Raw genomic sequence first — 19,002 nt, 5'->3', positions numbered from 1 at the left:
GAAATCCAGCTGATTTCAGTCTTTATGTCATTATAATTAAGACTTAGATTCTGAGTTTGTTGGAGGAGAATCTGGCTGTCCAAGTTTGGGCTTTGTACCTATCACTCCTTAGCTGGGAGAGGAGAGGTATCCTAAACTACAGTCTACCACACTGTATGTTAAAAGAGTAAAAATGAGCCCCTGTAGCAAATCAAAGGGTTGTAGAGCCTGAGTATATAAAACCAACTGATGTTTTCCTACAGCTACTTTTGCAGCCAAGTAATATATTGAACAAAAAAGAAGAAAAATTGGAAAATTCTTTCACTGATAATTTTATATTAATATTTTTCCTAACTTTTCAATTATTATAATGGGAATATATTTGTTTATTTAGTATGATCATTATTGTTACAGTAAACATTGAAATCAATTTTTAGAAATAATGCATGGATTAGGGTATTATATAGTTTGGATTTGTCTTCCTGCTCAAGTCTCATACTGAAATGTAAACCTCAGTGTTGGAGGTGGGACCTGGTGGGAGGTGACTGGATCATGGGGGTGGATTTCTCATGAATCGTTTAGCACCATCCCCTGTGGTACTGTCTTTGTGATAGTGAGTTCTTGTGAGATCTGGTCCTTTAAAAGTGTGTAGCACCTCCCCCCTTTCCCTTTTGCTTCTGCTCTGGCCATTGTAGCTTGTCTGTTCTCCCTTCACCTTCCACCGTGAAAGTTTCCTGAGACCCCGCCCCCCCCACTCCCTAGAAGCCAAGCAGATGTCGGCATCACACTTCCTGTACAGTCTGCAGAACTGTGAGCCAATTAAACCTCTTTTCTTTATAAATTACCTCGTCTCAGGTGTTTCTTTTTAGCAATGTGAGAACGGACTAATACAGGGCTTAAACCTCTGAATCTTAACCTTACCCTATCATTTTTTAGAAAAGCTTCTCTAAGATCCTAAAAGTAATTTGTGTACTATGCAACTGAGACAACACAGGAACAGGTCAAGTGACATCTCAGGTCTGTTGAAAAGGAAAACCTCACAGATAATTTATGTAGTTTTTCATGTCTATATTATACTAGTTTCCCAAAATTCTTCCCAATTTAATTCCTTTATTGTAGTAACCTATAAAACATAATAGTCAAAAATCATAGAAAGTGAGACAAAAAAAACAGGAAGCTTTTGATGTTTCTCTTCAGGTTTCCATTTGAAGTCTTTCTCCTCATCATTTGTAAAGTTTCACAAGCATTTGGAGATTCTAACTTGTGGGTGCCTGGCAGGACTCTTTAACCCTTCTCTACTGTCTCCTAGTTCACACCAGTTTTATATTAAAAGGCTAAGTTAAATAAACTACATAGCGGATAAGGGAAAGGAGGTCACTAATTTACTGTATTCTTAACCACAAAATAAGCTGCAAATACAAAGCCATCTAGCTGAAAGTGAGTGTCTCCAGAATCCCTGCTTTGAGAGGAAAAAACGGCAGAATGTGTGGGATTCTCCAACATAAAGGCTTTTTAAGCAGGACAAAGGAAGCTCAGGAAGCGTTAGGCCTCAGAGAACATGTTATTCATCATGAAGGGTTCTGGCTAGGAGAAAAAAGAAAAAAGACCCAGGCAGGCTTAAGGATCCCTTATGCCTCAAGCAGGCTTCCTAGAGCAGTTCACCCTAATTTCGTGTGAATTTTAGACCTCTCCAACAGTGAACACTGTTTTAAGTGTTATCAGTCACCTAGTTAGAAATCACAAGTCTTTTCAATAATCTTGCAATTGGTAACAATCTTTAGGGCAGGAGTAACTACACAATTGAAGTGCCAGATTCACCTTTTCAGACATATGAAGTGTTTTATACTTCTGGGTTTTACTTCCTTAGAGAATAATAGAGAAATGTGATGTTATTGTGCATAACTTTGTGTAATGTGATACATATATGACCAGTTTATGGATAAAATAAAGCAAAATCCCCATAAAAAATGAATCAAAACTGGTAAGGAAAAATAACTTCCAAATTACAAGCAGGCAAAAATTAAGGAAAAGAGGTATCACATCAAGCCATAAACCTCAAAAAATGGCAGATGAGGAAAGATAAAGAAGATTGTGTTGAGGCAGAACCTATCCCCTAACTCCTGAGACCTGCTTTTCATATGATGAAATAAAGCACACATAATGAAATTCCAAAAAAGTTTAGTAATGACCCAATTTGGAGAGAAGTAGCCTTTTAAGGTGAGTAAGCAGACTGGTGAAAAACTCTTGAAAGTAAAAAACCAAAAACCCCAAACATTTGAAACTAGACGTCCTTTTATACCACTGAAAAAATATTCATTAGTGGGGCCGAAAGGTCTTAGAGACCCTTCAGAATCTTGGAGAATGAGCTGAAGCCCATGAGAGTGAGAGAAGACCCTCACTGTGTAAGTGGGCCTGAGTGTGTGTATTTATGGCATCTCAGATGAAAGAAACAAGTTCAGAAACCCAGCAAATGCTAAGTGCCCTCTCAACTAAATGCTACCTCATCTCCATGCCTCTAGACTTTGGCAAAATAGACAAGAAGTAGTAGCCAGCACTCCTACTGAAGTGTGCAGAAAGACGGGTCATAGAAAAAAAAAAAAACAATGAAGAGAGGATACAAGAGAATTCACTCATATTGATATTATTAAAGAAAGTAGGCATTCTGAATAAAGACGCAAATGTTAAGTCTCAGCAGGATGAAAAGAAAGGCATGGAGACTAGATCACTTATATTTTGTTGGAAACAAACTACCATGATTCAGTGTTTTAAAATAATGAGTATTTATTCAATTCACAGTCCTGCAGGTTTGCAATTGATCTGTGCTCAGCTAGGCAGTTCTGGTTTCAGCTGGGCCCAGTCATAAGTCTGCAGTCAGCTGCCAGATCCTTTGGAGGCTGACTTACTGGGACTGTCCATTAACTCCTTGTGGTCTCTTATGCCCTAGCAGTCTAGCTCACGATTGTTCATGTTAGGGCTGGACAGAGTTCAAGAGAGGAGGCAGAAGTGCACAAAGTTTCTTTTTTCTTTATAGCTTTTTTGAGGTATGACTGACAAATAACAATTGTATATATTTAAAGCATTCAACATGAGATTTGGATACACATGTTTTGAAATGATTACCACAATATAACTAATTAACATATTACCTAATACTGTAGTTACTTTTGTGTGTGTGTGTGGTGAGAACACTTAAGGGCTACTCTCTTAGCAAATTTTTAGTATGCAATATATTATTATTAACTGCGCTTGTCACGCTGTACATCAGGTCTCTGGAACTTACTCATCCTATAACTGAAAATTAGTACCCTTTGACCAACATCTCCCCATAGTCCCTGTTCTGGTAACCACTGTTCCACTCTCTGTTTCTGTTGAGTTCAAATTTTTTAGAATTACATGTAAGTGAGATCATGCAGTATTTGCCTTTCTGTCCTAGCTTATTTCACTTAAGGTAATGTCTTTCAGATCCACCCAAGTTGCTGAAAATGGCAGAATTTTCCTCTTTTTTTTAGGCTGAATAATATTCCATTGTATATATACACTACATTTTCTTTATCCATTCATTCATCAGCAGGCACTTAGGTTGTTTACATATTTTGGCTATTGTGAATAATGCTGCAGGAAACATCGAAGTGTAAGTATCTCTTTGACATACTAATTTCATTTCCTTTGGAAGGAGTATACCCAGAGTGGGTTTGCTGGATAACATAATAGTTTTCCATAGTGGTTGTACCAGTTCGCATTCTCACCAGCAAGGTACATAGGTTCCCTTCCTTCATATCCTCACCAACTGTTGTTATTGCTTGTTTTTTTTCTATAATAGTCATCCTAAAAAGTGCAAATTGATATCTCATTGTGGTTTTGATGAACTTTTCCCTTATGATTAGTGATGTTTATCATCTTTTCACATCCTGGTTGCTCATATATATGCCTTTTTTGACAAATGTTGATTCAAGTCCTTTTTCCATTTGAAAAATTGTGTTATTTATTTATTTTTTGCTATTGAGTTATATGAGTTCCTTAAATATTTCCCTTTTAGCCCCTTATGTATGTGTGTTGAAATGAAACGTTTTCTCCCATTTTGTAGACTGCCCTTTCATTTTGTTGGTTATTTCCTTTGCTGTGCAGAAACTTTTGTTTGACGTGCAGGCATGTGTGACATAATGATGTTTTAGTCAATGATGAACATATACAGTATAGTGGTCCCATGAGATTATAATGGAGCTGTCCTATACAGGTCTGCAATTTTTAATCTTTTATACAATGTTTTTATTGTAGCTTTTCTATGTTTAGATAGGCTTAGGTGCATAAATACCATTGTGTTACAGTTGCCTACAGTATTCAGTACAGTCACATGCTACACAGGTTTATGGTCTAGGGGCAATAGGCCATACCATCTAGCTTAGGTGTATACAGCCTATACCATCTAGGTATGTGTAAGTATACTTTATGATGTTTGTACAATGAACACATCACCTAAAGATGCATTTCGCAAAATATAACCCCATCTTTAAGCTACACATGACTGTAGTTTCACTTGTTTATTTTTGCTTTTGGTGCCTGTGTTTTTTTTTTTTTTTTTTGGAAATGAATACAAAATAAGATAGATTGAGAAGTAGACAGATGTATAGCTAAGTAATGCAACCAAAGCAAAATATTTTGTTTTGTTTTGTTTTTTTAATTGTGTTTATTTTAATTTTTTTTCTTTTTTTTATTATTATACTTTAAGTTTTAGGGTACATGTGCACAATGTGCAGTTTTGTTACATGTGTATTCATGTGCCATGTTGGTGTGCTGCACCCATTAACTCGTCATTTAGCATTAGGTATACCTCCTAATGCTGTCCCTCCCCCCTCCCCCCACCCCACAACAGTCCCCGGAGTGTGATGTTCCCCTTCCTATGTCCATGTGTTCTCATTGTTCAATTCCCACCTGTGAGTGAGAACATGCGGTGTTTGGTGTTTTGTCCTTGCGATAGTTTACTGAGAATGATGGTTTCTGGTTTCATCCATGTCCCTACAAACGACATGAACTCATCCTTTTTTATCGCCGCATAGTATTCCATGGTGTATATGTGCCACATTTTCTTCATCCAGTCTATCGTTGTTGGACATTTGGGTTGGTTCCAAGTCTTTGCTATCATGAATAGTGCTGCAATAAACATACGTGTGCATGTGTCTTTATAGCAGCATGATTTATATTCCTTTGGGTATATACCCAGTAATGGGATAGCTGGGTCAAATGGTATTGCTAGTTCTAGATAACAGACAAACAGAGAGCCAAATCATGAGTGAACTCCTATTCACAATTGCTTCAAAGAGAATAAAATACCTAGGAATCCAACTTACAAGGGACGTGAAGGACCTCTTCAAGGAGAACTACAAACCACTGCTCAATGAAATAAAAGAAGATACAAACAAATAGAAGAACATTCCATGCTCATGGGTTGGAAGAATCAATATCGTGAAAATGGCCATACTGCCCAAGGTAATTTATAAATTCAATGCCATCTCCATCAAGCTACCAATGACTTTCTTCACAGAATTGGAAAAAACTACTTTAAAGTTCATATGGAATCAAAAAAGAGGCCACATTGCCAAGTCAATCCTAAGCCAAAAGAACAAAGCTGGAGGCATCACGCTACCTGACTTCAAACTATACTACAAGGCTACAGTAACCAAAACAGCATGGTACTGGTACCAAAACAGAGACATAGATCAATGGAACAGAACAGAGTCCTCAGAAATAATGCCACATATCTACAACTATCTGATCTTTGACAAACCTGACAAAAACAAGAAATGGGGAAAGGATTCCCTATTTAATAAATGGTGCTGGGAAAACTGGCTAGCCATATGTAGAAAGCTGAAACTGGATCCCTTCCTTACACCTTATACAAAAATTAATTCAAGATGAATTAAAGACTTACATGTTAGACCTAAAACCATAAAAACCCTAGAAGAAAACCTAGGCAATACCATTCAGGACATAGGCATGGGCAAGGACTTCATGTCTAAAACACCAAAAGCAATGGCAACAAAAGCCAAAATTGACAAATGGGATCTCATTAAACTAAAGAGCTTCTGCACAGCAAAAGAAACTACCATCAGAGTGAACAGGCAACCTACAAAATGGGAGAAAATGTTCGCAACCTACTCATCTGACAAAGGGCTAATATCCAGAATCTACAGTGAACTCAAACAAATTTACAAGAAAAAAACAACCCCATCAAAAAGTGGGCAAAGGACATGAACAGACACTTCTCAAAAGAAGACATTTATGCAGCCAAAAAACACATGCAAAAATGCTCATCATTACCGGCCATCAGAGAAATGCAAATCAAAACCACAATGAGATACCATCTCATACCAGTTAGAATGGCCATCATTAAAAAGTCAGGAAACAACAGGTGCTGGAGAGGATGTGGGGAAATAGGAACACTTTTACACTGTTGGTGGGACTGTAAACTAGTTCAACCATTGTGGAAGTCAGTGTGGCGATTCCTCAGGGATAATTGTATTCTTGAAGTAGACACAACAAGAAATGAGTGAGAAAAAGTAGGTATAAAGGAAAATTTCCCTGATAATAGCTGCTTTCAGTCTTCTCCACAGTAGTGTCAGAAGATAATGGAAGAATGTCTAACAATTTCTAAAGAGAAACTGTGATCAAAGAGTGTCCTTTATGTTCAGCTAAGTATTTATTTTGGAATTAATAAGGCAACAGAAAGGCATTCTCAAACATGGAAGAACTCAGGGGATATAGAAGCCCAAAATTATTCTAGAATAAATGAATAAACTGAAATTCAACTAATCAAGAGATAAATCTAAACAATGAACTCAGAAATGTGGAAGTAGCAGTAGAATGATTGGTCATGACTATTGAATCCACTTAAATACAGACCACATATAACTGGGAAAATTTTTAATAGAAGATAAAAAATCTTATAAATCTTGATAAAATAATAAAAATAGGCTGGACATAGTGGCTCATGCCTGTAATCCCAGCAATTTGGGAGGTTCAGGCAGGTGGATCACCTGAGGTCAGGAGTTCTAGACCAGCCTGGCCAACATGGTGAAACCAACCCCATCTCTACTAAAAATACAAAAATTTGCCAGGCATGGTGGTGGGTGCCTGTAATCTCAGCTACTTGGGAGTCTGAGGCAGGAGAATTGCTGGAACCTGGGAGGCGGAGGTTGCAGTGAGCTGCTATCGTGCCATTGCACTCCAGCCTGGGCCCAGAACAGCAAAACTCCATCTCTAATAAAATAAAGTAAAAAAAAAAATAACAAATATATCAGTGCTTATCTTTACATCTTTTTTTTCTTATTAACAAGCTATCAGTAATACTGTCTAAAAAGAAACATATCCAAAAGTAAGTCCAAAATATTGGTATCTTTTAACAGGTTTCTTCTTGATTATAGAGATCTTTAGGGAGTAGCATTAAAGAAACACTAATCAGCCATTATTTCAGGTTTTTTCCTCTATAAAAGCCTTAAGAATAAAATCCTTTATCTACAACATAATTAACACTTATTGAATATGGGCTTTACACCTAATAATTTAATTCTTACAATGACTGTATAAGAAAGGCCCTATTTTTATCTCAATTTTACTTATGAGAAAACTGAGACACAGAAAGATTTTTAACTTTCTCAGTTTACTCGACAATGTGGGGATTTGAACTCAAGCAAAGCCAGTGCTTTTTATATAGCTCTGGTAAAATATCATTGTTACACATTGTTTTATCTATCTCACTATCAAGTTTTTTAGCTAGCTGTTTTTCTCTTGATATAGTATATATGTCAGAAATCCTTGAGAGATAACTAGAATAAAGTTTCACAAATTGTTGATTATTGCTAAGTGGTAGTATTTCTTTTTAAACAATTTCTTGAATTTAATTTTTTTATAATGAGCACACGTTGATGTTATAAGAAGTCAATAATGTCATGATTTTTGGAAAAGATAATGATATGGTTATTTTCTTTGTATCGGATATAATGAGCAAACATAATGATAGAGCTAATTTGATAGAAACTGTGCTCTTAACCCTTTTGTCCTGACACTGTTGCAGAGCATTCTTTTAAAGTACAGAATGTGGGCATTACTGGAGCATAAGATATGGGTATTCTCTTTAAAAAATATAATTTAGATATAGTGCACTGGGCAAATCTTAAGTTTTATAGCTTAATATTTATATATGTATTCATCCCAAAACATGAAATTTCTTATTATATGGATAGTCTGCATAAACTTCCCTTTTTTATTTGGAGGAACAATGAAGCTGTACTGGTGAGATCACCATGTGACCAAGACAGGAGAAAAGGAGACCTAAAATTGAGGAAGATTTTACAGTCCAAAGTTATGCAGGAAGTTGGAGTTTAATGTCACCAAACCATTAGGATTGGGACGCTGTATAAGATTTAAACTGAGGAAATATGGCAGTTAAGTAGTCCAGAACCACAAGTACCTGCTGTTGTGATTGCCTCTGAAAATAAATGAGGTTATTCAAGGCTAGCTGACCTATATATGATTATTAATATTATATAATGTCCTATGATATTAGAGACAGCTTTTGTTTTCAGTGACTATAGGTTAAGGTATATGGTTGAGATTCTGATTTATCAGTCAGGGCTCAATTGGAAAAGTAGACCATTAGGAGATATATATGCATATATTAAGGGATTTGGGTTTGTTATAGAGATTTGACCCTTCAGAATTGTTAGAGCTGGTTAAGAAATTTCTATAAGGTCTTTGTCTTCCTAACCCTGGAGTATGAAGTCCACAAGGCAGGCAGTTGTGAGGGAATATGAATATAAAGAAAGGTTGATGAAGAGCAAACTAAAACCTACAAACATGAGCTAGAGACCATGAAGATGGATTGAAACATGAGTTCTTGTCTCCAATTTTAGTAGTATGGGGAGTCCTGCAGAAGCTGGGGTCCTACACTCACACACCTGGCCTAGGAAGTAAAGAAGCTAATGGAGGATCCAGAGAAAGGCACAGAAGTTGCAGGCTCAGCTGCTGCCTCACATCTACAAGATGAGTCAGGTAATAAGCAAAGATGTAGAAGAGCTACAAAATGGTTGCTCTTTACTTGGGCCATCCCAAGCGAATCTGTCACAGGAAATATACAGAATGGGGAACTCTGGGAAATGTAGTTTAGCTTAGCTAAGTTGACATAATATAAAACCACGACATGATATAAATTGCTGTTTATGGCAGTCAGAGAAATTTCACTTAAAGAATTAATCTTTTTAAATTACCTACCTAAGGCATTAAATTCATTGAGGTCCTGCTTTCTGTTTTTGAAATAAATGATGCACCTAAAGCTATATTTTCGTTGCTAATTATTTTGAGTTACTGGATTTTGAGCTGCCCTGAGAAGTTTCTGTATTGTGTAAAAAAATTACCATATGAATGAGGTCATGATTGTACTGCTCTTCTATGTCAGTTAACATTGTGTGTACAAAATGTAAACCCCATGCTTGACTTTCTAATATCTGAAAGGAATAAAAATACTAATACGTAATCTTTGAAATGTGTGAAAATTGTGGCTAGATAATGTGATATAAAGATGAAAAGGAAAGAATGATGGATGGCAGTTCTGCTTTTTCTTTTCTCCATAATGTTAGGTTTCAGGGAAACCCAGACACACGTAATCCTTTCAGTTGCTCACGTTTCTTTTCATTCAAATAGTGTTTAAGAATCACCCTTGAAGATGTAAAATGCCTGCTCTTATCAACAGCTCAGCGTATAAGGGAAAGAGAATGCTAACATTTATTGCATTGTTTCTTTTCGATAATGTTTTGTCATTTATCTAACAACTAACGGGACAGTGTCACTTCATATCCTCCCAGCTGATTCCCTCCATCTCCTCCCTGATTTCTTTCTATGACAATTTTGTTCCAACTGAGCCTCATCTTTTCTGAATAATTTCAACCTTTACTTCTGAAAAGCTTTGGCAAGGCTTGTTTGCTTTTCTATATGAGAAAATGACTATCAATGGCCTGAAAGGTTTAGGAGTGGTTGGTTTATGAAGTTCCTATTCCAAATAGCAGGTCTCTGTCACAATGGTGAAATCAGTCAGCTGTCTTAAAACACATTTAAAAAGTAGAGATTAATATTAAATAATAATGAATAATCAATTACATTTTAAGAGGCCGGGTGCGGTGGCTCATGCCTGTAATCCCGGCACTTTGGGAGGCCGAGACGGGCGGGTCACGAGGTCAGGAGATTGAGACCATCCTGGCTAACACGGTGAAACCCCATCTCTACTAAAAATACAAAAAAAAACTAGCTGGGCATAGTGGCGGGCGCCTGTAGTCCCAGCTACTCCGGCGGCTGAGGCAGGAGAATGGCGTGAACCCGGGAGGCAGAGCTTGCAGTGAGCCGATATCGCGCCACTGCACTCCAGCCTGGGCAACAGAGCGAGAGTCTGTCTAAAAAAAAAAAAAAAAAAAAAAAAAAAAATTTTTAAGAAAAGTGGAGCCTTTCTGTGTGGTGAAGAAGTGCCAGGTTGTCACCTATAAATAGATTGTCAGCCTTGAATTCAAGCCCCTACTTCTTGCTGAGTATTTTGGCAATCATATTTACCCATTCCAGCCACTAGATTTTAATTTTATTTGTGTAGTTATCCCAGCACTATTCCACAAAGAATTTTAGGTGGTCCACAAAAATACAGTCACATAAAAAGATATAATAAGTAATGGAGAGAATAAGCACTATAAGAAGAACATAGCAAAATAATGAGGGGAAGGATGAGATTAGCACATAGAAATGTACATGGTGGAATTCCATACTACTGCTAAAGTTGTTACTGCAAAAAGCCAACATGACAAGTTACATCTTCATATTGTCTGTAAAGAAAGATATCCAGTTTATAGCAGTGCCCCAGAGATGTAGAAGAGTTATGTGGAATGTTCAATTTATAGACACGTGTGAAAGTAATATATATGACACCTTGTTTGAGTATCTAGGAATTATTTAGCCTCTTACCTCACAGTTAAGTTCATGGATGGATAGGATATGTACATGCCCTTGGAACTCCTAAGTCTGATGGGTTTCATTCCTTACTTAGCTATTCCAGTATACTTACTCAGATAAGGGGCTGCTGTGCCCAAACTAGTGCTCTGCATTTGGTAAACTCTGAGGTGTTTACAAAATGGAAGGCTGACAGGGAATGGGTGGGACACTGAATGATAAATGGAATTATGGTTATATTTTTGCTTAAAATCTCATTTTTAACAGAATATGCTTTATATTTGATTCAGATTAATGTGTTATTGCTGGTTGAAGAGAGGTAAGGGGTATAATTGAATGAAAAATTAGTCAACTTTCCCACTATGTCAAGGAACATTTGACTGTTCAAGTCAAGAGACCATGTTCAAGGCATAACTTGCCCTCCAGGTATAACCCAGTATAATTCAGTCACAAAGTTCCCATTTGGGGAGAAATGTGCTATCTTTTGTGGGTTGGTGTGGTCAGAAGTTGCCCATAGAACCTTCTATAAGTTTTACATGACATTTTTACTTACATCCTATTGGCGCAACCTTAGTAACATAACCACGTCTAACTGCAAGGAAGAAATGTGGTCTTTATTCCAACTAGCCATATGCCGTTTTGAAAATTTGAGGATCTTTTACTAAAGGAAAAAAAATAATGGTTATTTGGGAACTACTAGTAGCCTCTGTCATAAGGGATAAAGTAAAGAGTTTGGTTTTAGTTTTGTTAAGTTTGATCTAAGTAGAGAGGGAAAGAGGTGATTGACTATTCAACTAGGGAAAATATAGGATCGGAAATTAGAGAGTCATCATATTTAGATCTTACTTGAAACCATGAGATTGAATGAGATTAATTAGAGAATTACTTTATAGATAGTAGAGAATACCCAAAACTGTTGAGATGTGGGACACTCTAATAATATAATTGATGTTGAGAAGAAAAGAATCCACACCATGAGAATAAAGAGGATTGGTAAGTGTGCTGTGCAAGAAAAACTGTGGGAAGCGATATCCTGGAAGTCATATGAACAAGATCTTTCAAGCAAGCAAAGATGGTCAGTAGTGTCAGCTCCTGCTGAGAGGTGAGATATGGTAGAAACAAATAACTGAACTTTGGATTTAATGAAGTAGACGTCATTGGTCATCAAGGAGAGAGTGATTTCAATGAAAGAAAAGGGACAACACAACATAATTACAGTGAGTTAAGGGAGGTAAAGATGAGATAGCAGGTACAGAAATTTTCTTTTGAGGGGACAACATGATTACAGTGAGTTGAGAGAGAAAGATGAAGAGATAGCAAGTACAGAAATTTTCATTTGAGCCTAGGCATGGTGGCTCACACCTGTAATCCCAGCACTTTGGGAGGCTGAGGCAGGCAGATTGCTTGAACTCAGGAGTTTGAGACCAGCCAGGGCAACATGGCAAAACCCTGTCTCTACCAAATATACAAACAATTAGCCAGGCATGTTCGAATTCACCTGTGGTCCCAGCTACTCAGGAGGCTGAGGTGGGAGGATTGATGAGCCTGGGAGGTGGAGGTTGCAGTGAGCTGAGACTGCGTCACTGTACTCCAACCTGGGTTACAGAATGAGATCCCATCTCAGAAAAAGTAAAAAAATTAAAAAAATTATCTTTTGAGAAAATTTTCTATAAATGGGAATAAAAATTGGGTGATTAAGGGAAAGTATTGTTAAGATGAGTGATTATACACCAGGCTTGTATTATGACTGGTGTGATATAGATGAATGGAGGGGCCTACTGTTGGAGTGGCCATCCTCAAATAAGAAAAGGGAAGGAGAAGAGAAAATTCATCAACTGTAGGGAAGTAAAACATGTAGGCTGTAGGTTACATATGATGATGGTAATATGATGATGATTCCCTTTTAGTTGCCTCAATTTTTTTCAGTGAAATTGGAAATAAGATCATCTGCTGAGAAGGAATTACGGAGGAGAGTTTGGAGGTTTGTGGAGAGTGGAGAATACGTGAAATAGTTGTCTTGAAGAGTAGAATACTGAATTTACAACAAATACATAGTGGGTTGCTGGCATGGACTAAAATGCAATTTATACTATTCTGGTATGTTTTTCTCCACTTATGCTCAGTTTGTTAGATATAGGTGTAGAAGTGGAGTAAAGTTGCTTTTAGCCAGAATTAGGATTTTTCTAGACAAATAAGATAGAAGGAAAGGGATAAAGTGAAAGAGGAATTTTATGAAGGGTGAACTGTTGTGATATTTCATGAAATCTAAACTGAGTAAGAAGGGAAAGAAGAGGAGACCAGGGGAATTATGGGCAGTAAAAAGTGATGTGGTGGGCATAATAATGCTCTCCCAAAGACACCCAACTCCTAATCTCCAGAACTGTGAATATGTTATGTTATGTAGCAAAGGCATCTTGCAGGTATGATTAAGGTTACAGACTTTGGGATGGGGAGATTTTCCTGAATTACCTGGGTGGGTACAATCTAATCATATGAGCCTTTCGAAGTGGAGAACCTTCTCTAGATGGAAGCAGAGGAGAGATGAGGCAGAAGGGAGGTCAGAGAGATTTGAAGCATACAAGGGCTTGATCTGTAATTGCTAGCTTTGAAGATTAGAAAGTAGACCATAAGCCAGTGAATATGGGTGGATTTCAAAAGCTGAGAGCAACCTCTGATAACAGCCAGCAGGAAATTGAGAACCAAGTCTTAGAACTACATTTTGAATTTTTGGAACTGAATTCTACCAGCAACCTAAATGAGCTTGGAAGTTGAATCATCCCCATAGCCTTTAGGAAAACAAGTACCTTAATTTGGGTCTTGTGAGACTCTAAGCAGAGAACCAGCTGAGCCATACTGTGCCTGGATTTCTGACCTACAGAAACTATAAGATAACAAATGGATGTTATTTTAACTCCAAAGTTTGTGGTAATTTATTATAGCAGCAATAGGAAACTAATACAAATAAGAATTGTCATGTGATTGGAAGTACCATTGGGGATAAAGATGGCTGTGAGGGTACTAAAGTAAAAAAACTGGAAAGTTAGGAAGTTTTGGTGAGAAAATGGGATGCTAGAAATATACATTTTGTGAGTGGTACATTTATTAGTGAAAAATGTTAGCTGAGACGGGGTGGAATATTTGAGTGCTAGAAGTGAATAGTTGAATACGTAATCTTATATGGAAGATGACAAGCAGAGTAAGATAGTAATCTAGGTGCTAAAATGGTCACAAATGAGCATTTGTGACCAAGAGTAATTACAGGAGCACAACAAGGGAGACTAGTAGTGTGTGCAAGTGTTCGTGGGGTGCAGGGTTGATGGAGTGCCCTGCAAGGATGCCCAAACTTTTATGAATAAAATGCCAATTACTGGGAAGAAAGCAACAAGCAGTACACTTCCAGGAGGGCACATCTGGGTGGCATAGCATGGAAATATGGGAGGAAGAAAAAGAGTCACAATTCAGGGCAAGGCTAAAAGGCAAATAAAGTTTTCATAGATAGGTTTCAGTTATGAGTGTGAGGAGAAGCTTAGAGAAGAGATTTAGAATACAGTGAGCCCAGTGGTAGAGTTTAAAAGGAAGAGAAAGGCAGAAATTGGGTCAGTTTGGAGAGTGTGCAGACATGATTGTGAATGAAGGATGATCTGAAAGATTTGGACTTCTTATCATGACTGAATCAAACAAAGAAGTAAGACTTGATGAGATGCAAGCTTTGATAGTCTTTATGGAAAAGTTGGGCAAGCATTCTAATTATATTCTTTTTCTTAAGATTAGTCTTTTAGGCAGTGAACTCATGTACGCTGTTAGTGGGAATGTAAATTAGTTAAGCCATTACGGAAAACAGTATGGAGGTTCCAAAAAAAATTAAAAATAGAACTTCTATATGATCCAGCAATCCCAGTTTTGGATGTGTATCGAAAGGAAATGCAATCAGTATTTTGAAGAGATAATCTGCATTCCTATGCTCATTGCAGCATTATTCACAATGGCCAAGATATGGAATCAGCCTAAGTGTTTATTGACAAATGAATGCATGAAGAAAGTATGTAACACACATACAATGAAATATTATTCAGCCTTAAAAAGAAGGAAATCTTGTCATTTATGACAACATGGATGAACCTGGAGAACATTATACTAAGTGAAATAAGCCAGACACCGAAAGACAAATACTGCATGATCTTACTTATATGTAGAATCTAAAAAAGTTGAACTTACAGAAACAGAGAGTAGAATGGTGTTTACTGAAGACTGGGGAGAGGGGTCGTTGGGGGCACCCCTTTGTAAAATGGAACAAAGTTTCAGTTAGAAAGGATGAATAGGTTCTGGAGATAAAATGTGCAGCATAGTGATCACAGTTAATCATAATGTGTTGCACACTTGAAATGTATTGAGAGAGTAGATCTTAAATGTTCTTACCACAAAAAATGTTAAGTGTGTGAAGGAGGTAATATATATGTTAATTAACTTGATTTAATAATTTCATAATATATACATATATTAAAATCACATTGTACACCATAAATATATATTTTTATTAGTCAATTACCTTAATAAAGCTGAGAAAAAAATTCGTTTTTTAGGCAATTTAGTGCTGAGTAGGGCTGCCATGCAATCTAGAGCAGCTCTGCCTTAAAATAGCGTGTGTGACTACTTAGATTTGGTGTCCCTACTTAGAGATGCAGCAGGCAGTTATGCTGTTGTTAAAGACCTTGGGAAGTCAACATCAGATATACCACACGACTTGATGTAAGCATGGGAAATTAGATTGCCTTACACTCTCTTGACTTTTTGACTAATCAAGAATGAAAATCTTGCTTTGTAATTCTGCACACAAAATGATAAAATAGTATTTTAAAAGGTACATATCTATTTTTAGAAACTGCTGTGGGTTTTAAATGCAAAGGTGATCTGTCCTACCACTTAACAGCCATCTTTCTTTACATCAATACTTTCATCTTTTATTGACTTTCTGAAGAAGCAAGTTAAAATAGATTAATCACATATGCTTTCTGTCCTAAGGAGAAAGTTTTTTTTTCTTTAATTTAAGAAAAGCTATTTTCTAAATTTTATTTTCCCTTAGTAGTGATGAAGCTCAGTGGGGAAGAATATAATTTAATATTAGTAGATGTTAATTCTTTAAATAGAGTGCTTAAAAGTTTGTAGGAGCTTATTATTTGATTTGTAGCTTCCAAAGACTATCTCTCTCCTAGAATGTTATACCCTCTGTTAAAATTGTGATGAATAACAGTGTAATTGGGGAATAAAGAAGAGACAAAATTCATATTCATCAGCAAATCATTAGTCTGAAATCACCATATTGATTACTTAAAAAAAGTGAATAGCAATGTAACTGGTATATAACTTAAATAGTACAGAATCTTATAGATGATGACACTATGATGGTGTGGTTTTAAAGGTGTATGATTTGGAAAGAAATGAAGTAATAGAAGATTAGATATTAGCATGTAATGTACTGTTTTTACTCTACAAATTCATGTTAGTGTTAATAGAGAGTATTCAGAAAAATATAATTTGTGAGCAAAACTAAGACAAGTTGTTTAGAGGAAGATCAGGCTATGAATAAAATATGTCCTATCATCTGGCCATGACACATCAAAGTGGTCACATCATGGGAGAGTCTGTTGCTCTCAAAGAGTGTAGATGGTCACTAATGTGGTAGAGAAGCTGAGTGCTTCAGGGCTACCGTCAAGAAAGTATGACTTGACTGTCTTTCATCTGGTCAGGAAAGTGCTTCTCACTTCTTTGTTGCACTAGGATGAGGTAATAGTCATTTACTGCCCCAGAAATAACCCCATGCAATTACTTTACTTCTTAAATGATGTATCTGGCTTACTACTATTACTCACATTTCATTTAGAGCCATAAGTTCAGGCCCATTAATAATAAATTCTTATTAACCTTTTCTAAAGGACAGGAGTAAAACTCTCCTGACAGCTGGATTGATTTCCATACTTGAATATCTTTCCATTGATCAACCTCTTCAGAGAGCCTTTCAAGTAAAGACCAGGTTGTTTTGATTCTATTTCCTTTTGTTTCAACATTTAACCTCTAACATTCTTTCAATTTTATTAGGATTAAGTATGTTATCCTTCACAGATGTATAATCTTTTTAAATTCATAATATCATGGACAGGTATTTCTAAAGAACAATGTACAAAGATATATGCCATAAATATTTTATGTTGAATTTTCAGAGATAATATATTTTACTTATTTATGTTTTAGGAGAAAAGAGATTTTGAGAGTGAGAGAGATACATGGAGAGAGCATCCTTTATTTAATTACAAATTTTCATGTCTCAGGTTCCCTCTCTTCTAAAGTATAAACTAAGCTTCTGGTCTATAGAGCTTATTCCTTATCTTTTTACTTCCTTAGAGGTTGAGCAGCTCAACCATGATAGGCTAGGGCTCAATCAGTACAAGCATCTACCTCACCTACATTGTGCTTGTGGGTCTATCTTTGGATAACTAGTTATCTGACCGTGAACGGTTTTTAAGCCTCTTGGAGGAGAGAGTCGAATGTACAGTAAGTAGACTGGATGAGCTGGAACATCCTGCTTCAACTGGTGATGTGGTAAATTGTTTTTCTGCTTCAATTCAGCCAAGACTTTTTTTCTGGAGCTGGTAATGGGACTGTAAAGATGCCAGATTTTCTGTGCCACCCTTATCATATTTTCTCAGGAAAAGTGCACACTGCCACTTAGTTCTTATTAATAGCCCAATTACAAGCCTGCAGTCAAGATGATCTGTACATCTGTGTGGTGCCCATCATGCTTTCAAGCAGCTCAGACAAGTAAAGAAGGCAAAATTTTGGAAGTCATTTAATAAGATACACATTCAATCTATTTCTGCTTCTGAGTAATAGTTTAGTAGAAAGGGCTATTAGAGTCATTCTTTTTAAGAATGAAACTTGGATATCATTTGTTTATATTTTAAAAACCTAAAATATGTCTTTCTGAAAGTGACAAAGTAACATAGTAGGGGGTTCTATGGAACTACTGGCTTACAGACAAGGAACTTAACATTTTATATACCAATTTACTAAGAATCATGCAAGAGCTTTAGCTCTTTTAGCAAGACTGTAGATTAAAGATAATTTCCATGGCCTTCTAAACATTTTAATATTTTTTTCTGAAAGTGCGAAATGTGTTTTAATGTTTTACGGAATTCTGAGCGACAGAATTCTCAGTGTAGAGTGCTACAATAAATTGGATTACATATTAGAGGTGACTCAGCCTGTGTCTCTAGGAACAAGATCAAATTGGATGAGATGAAAGTCTGGCTTGCCATAGCAAGTGTTTGTGGTTGTGCTGTGCCCAAGCAAAGAAGTACCTGCTTCACTGTGCAACAATAGCCTTATGTAAGTTGGTGTTAATCTGATTTGGACATGTTCATTATACCTTGGCATAGGTAATTTTCAATAATGTAAATCACTTCATAATTCCAGTATTTTTCCAGGATAGGTACTTAAGAATCTTAAATAATCTTTACCATATACTGTAAGAATATCAATCATGTCTCTCACCACCATATAAAAAATTCTCTCACATTATCAAGGTTGATATGAATTCATTCATCAGGTATTTATTGAGTATTCACTGAGTGCCAGACACTCTTCCAGGCATTGGGGGTAAAATGAAGAGCAGAAATAAATCAGATCTCTCTCCTCCAGTACTTATAGTTCCAAAGGAAAGATGGGGACAACATGCCCAACCCATTAAATAAATAGCTAGAGTACCATACTTCCTTGTATAATTAATCTACAGATACCTCTTTTAGTTTCAAAAAATGTTCTGGTTTAGACAATAGTCATCCTAAAAAATGATTTCGTAAGTGTTACGAAGTAAAAAGCAGAGTTAATGAGTGAGGGTCCCAGAGAGATCCTAGAGGTAACTCTTAAGAGTAATCTGGTCAAGAGGAGAAAGGGAAGGTTCTCAGAGTTAGGGAACTGCATGGCATTGGAAACAGCAGACTGGGTACCTCTAATACCAACATTGGAGACCCCAGGTAGCAGAGACATTTGTGT

The 19,002-nt window shown here is 36.6% G+C and overlaps 1 long non-coding RNA gene across 1 annotated transcript; it reads left to right on the top strand.

Annotated features, from left to right (window-relative positions):
• Nucleotides 1–590: 590 nt before the first annotated feature.
• LOC115837227 lies at nt 591–18,315 on the top strand. Its single transcript, XR_004032246.1, has 3 exons — nt 591–670; nt 13,108–13,111; nt 18,303–18,315. It is a non-coding gene; the product is annotated as an uncharacterized LOC115837227 (long non-coding RNA).
• Nucleotides 18,316–19,002: the final 687 nt, after the last annotated feature.

The sequence above is a fragment of the Nomascus leucogenys genome, chromosome 11 (genome assembly GCF_006542625.1).
Source record: "Nomascus leucogenys isolate Asia chromosome 11, Asia_NLE_v1, whole genome shotgun sequence".
Classification (NCBI taxonomy): Eukaryota; Metazoa; Chordata; class Mammalia; order Primates; family Hylobatidae; genus Nomascus; species Nomascus leucogenys.
Note: the sequence above shows the minus strand (reverse complement) of the source record. Positions and strands in the feature narration are given on the sequence as shown.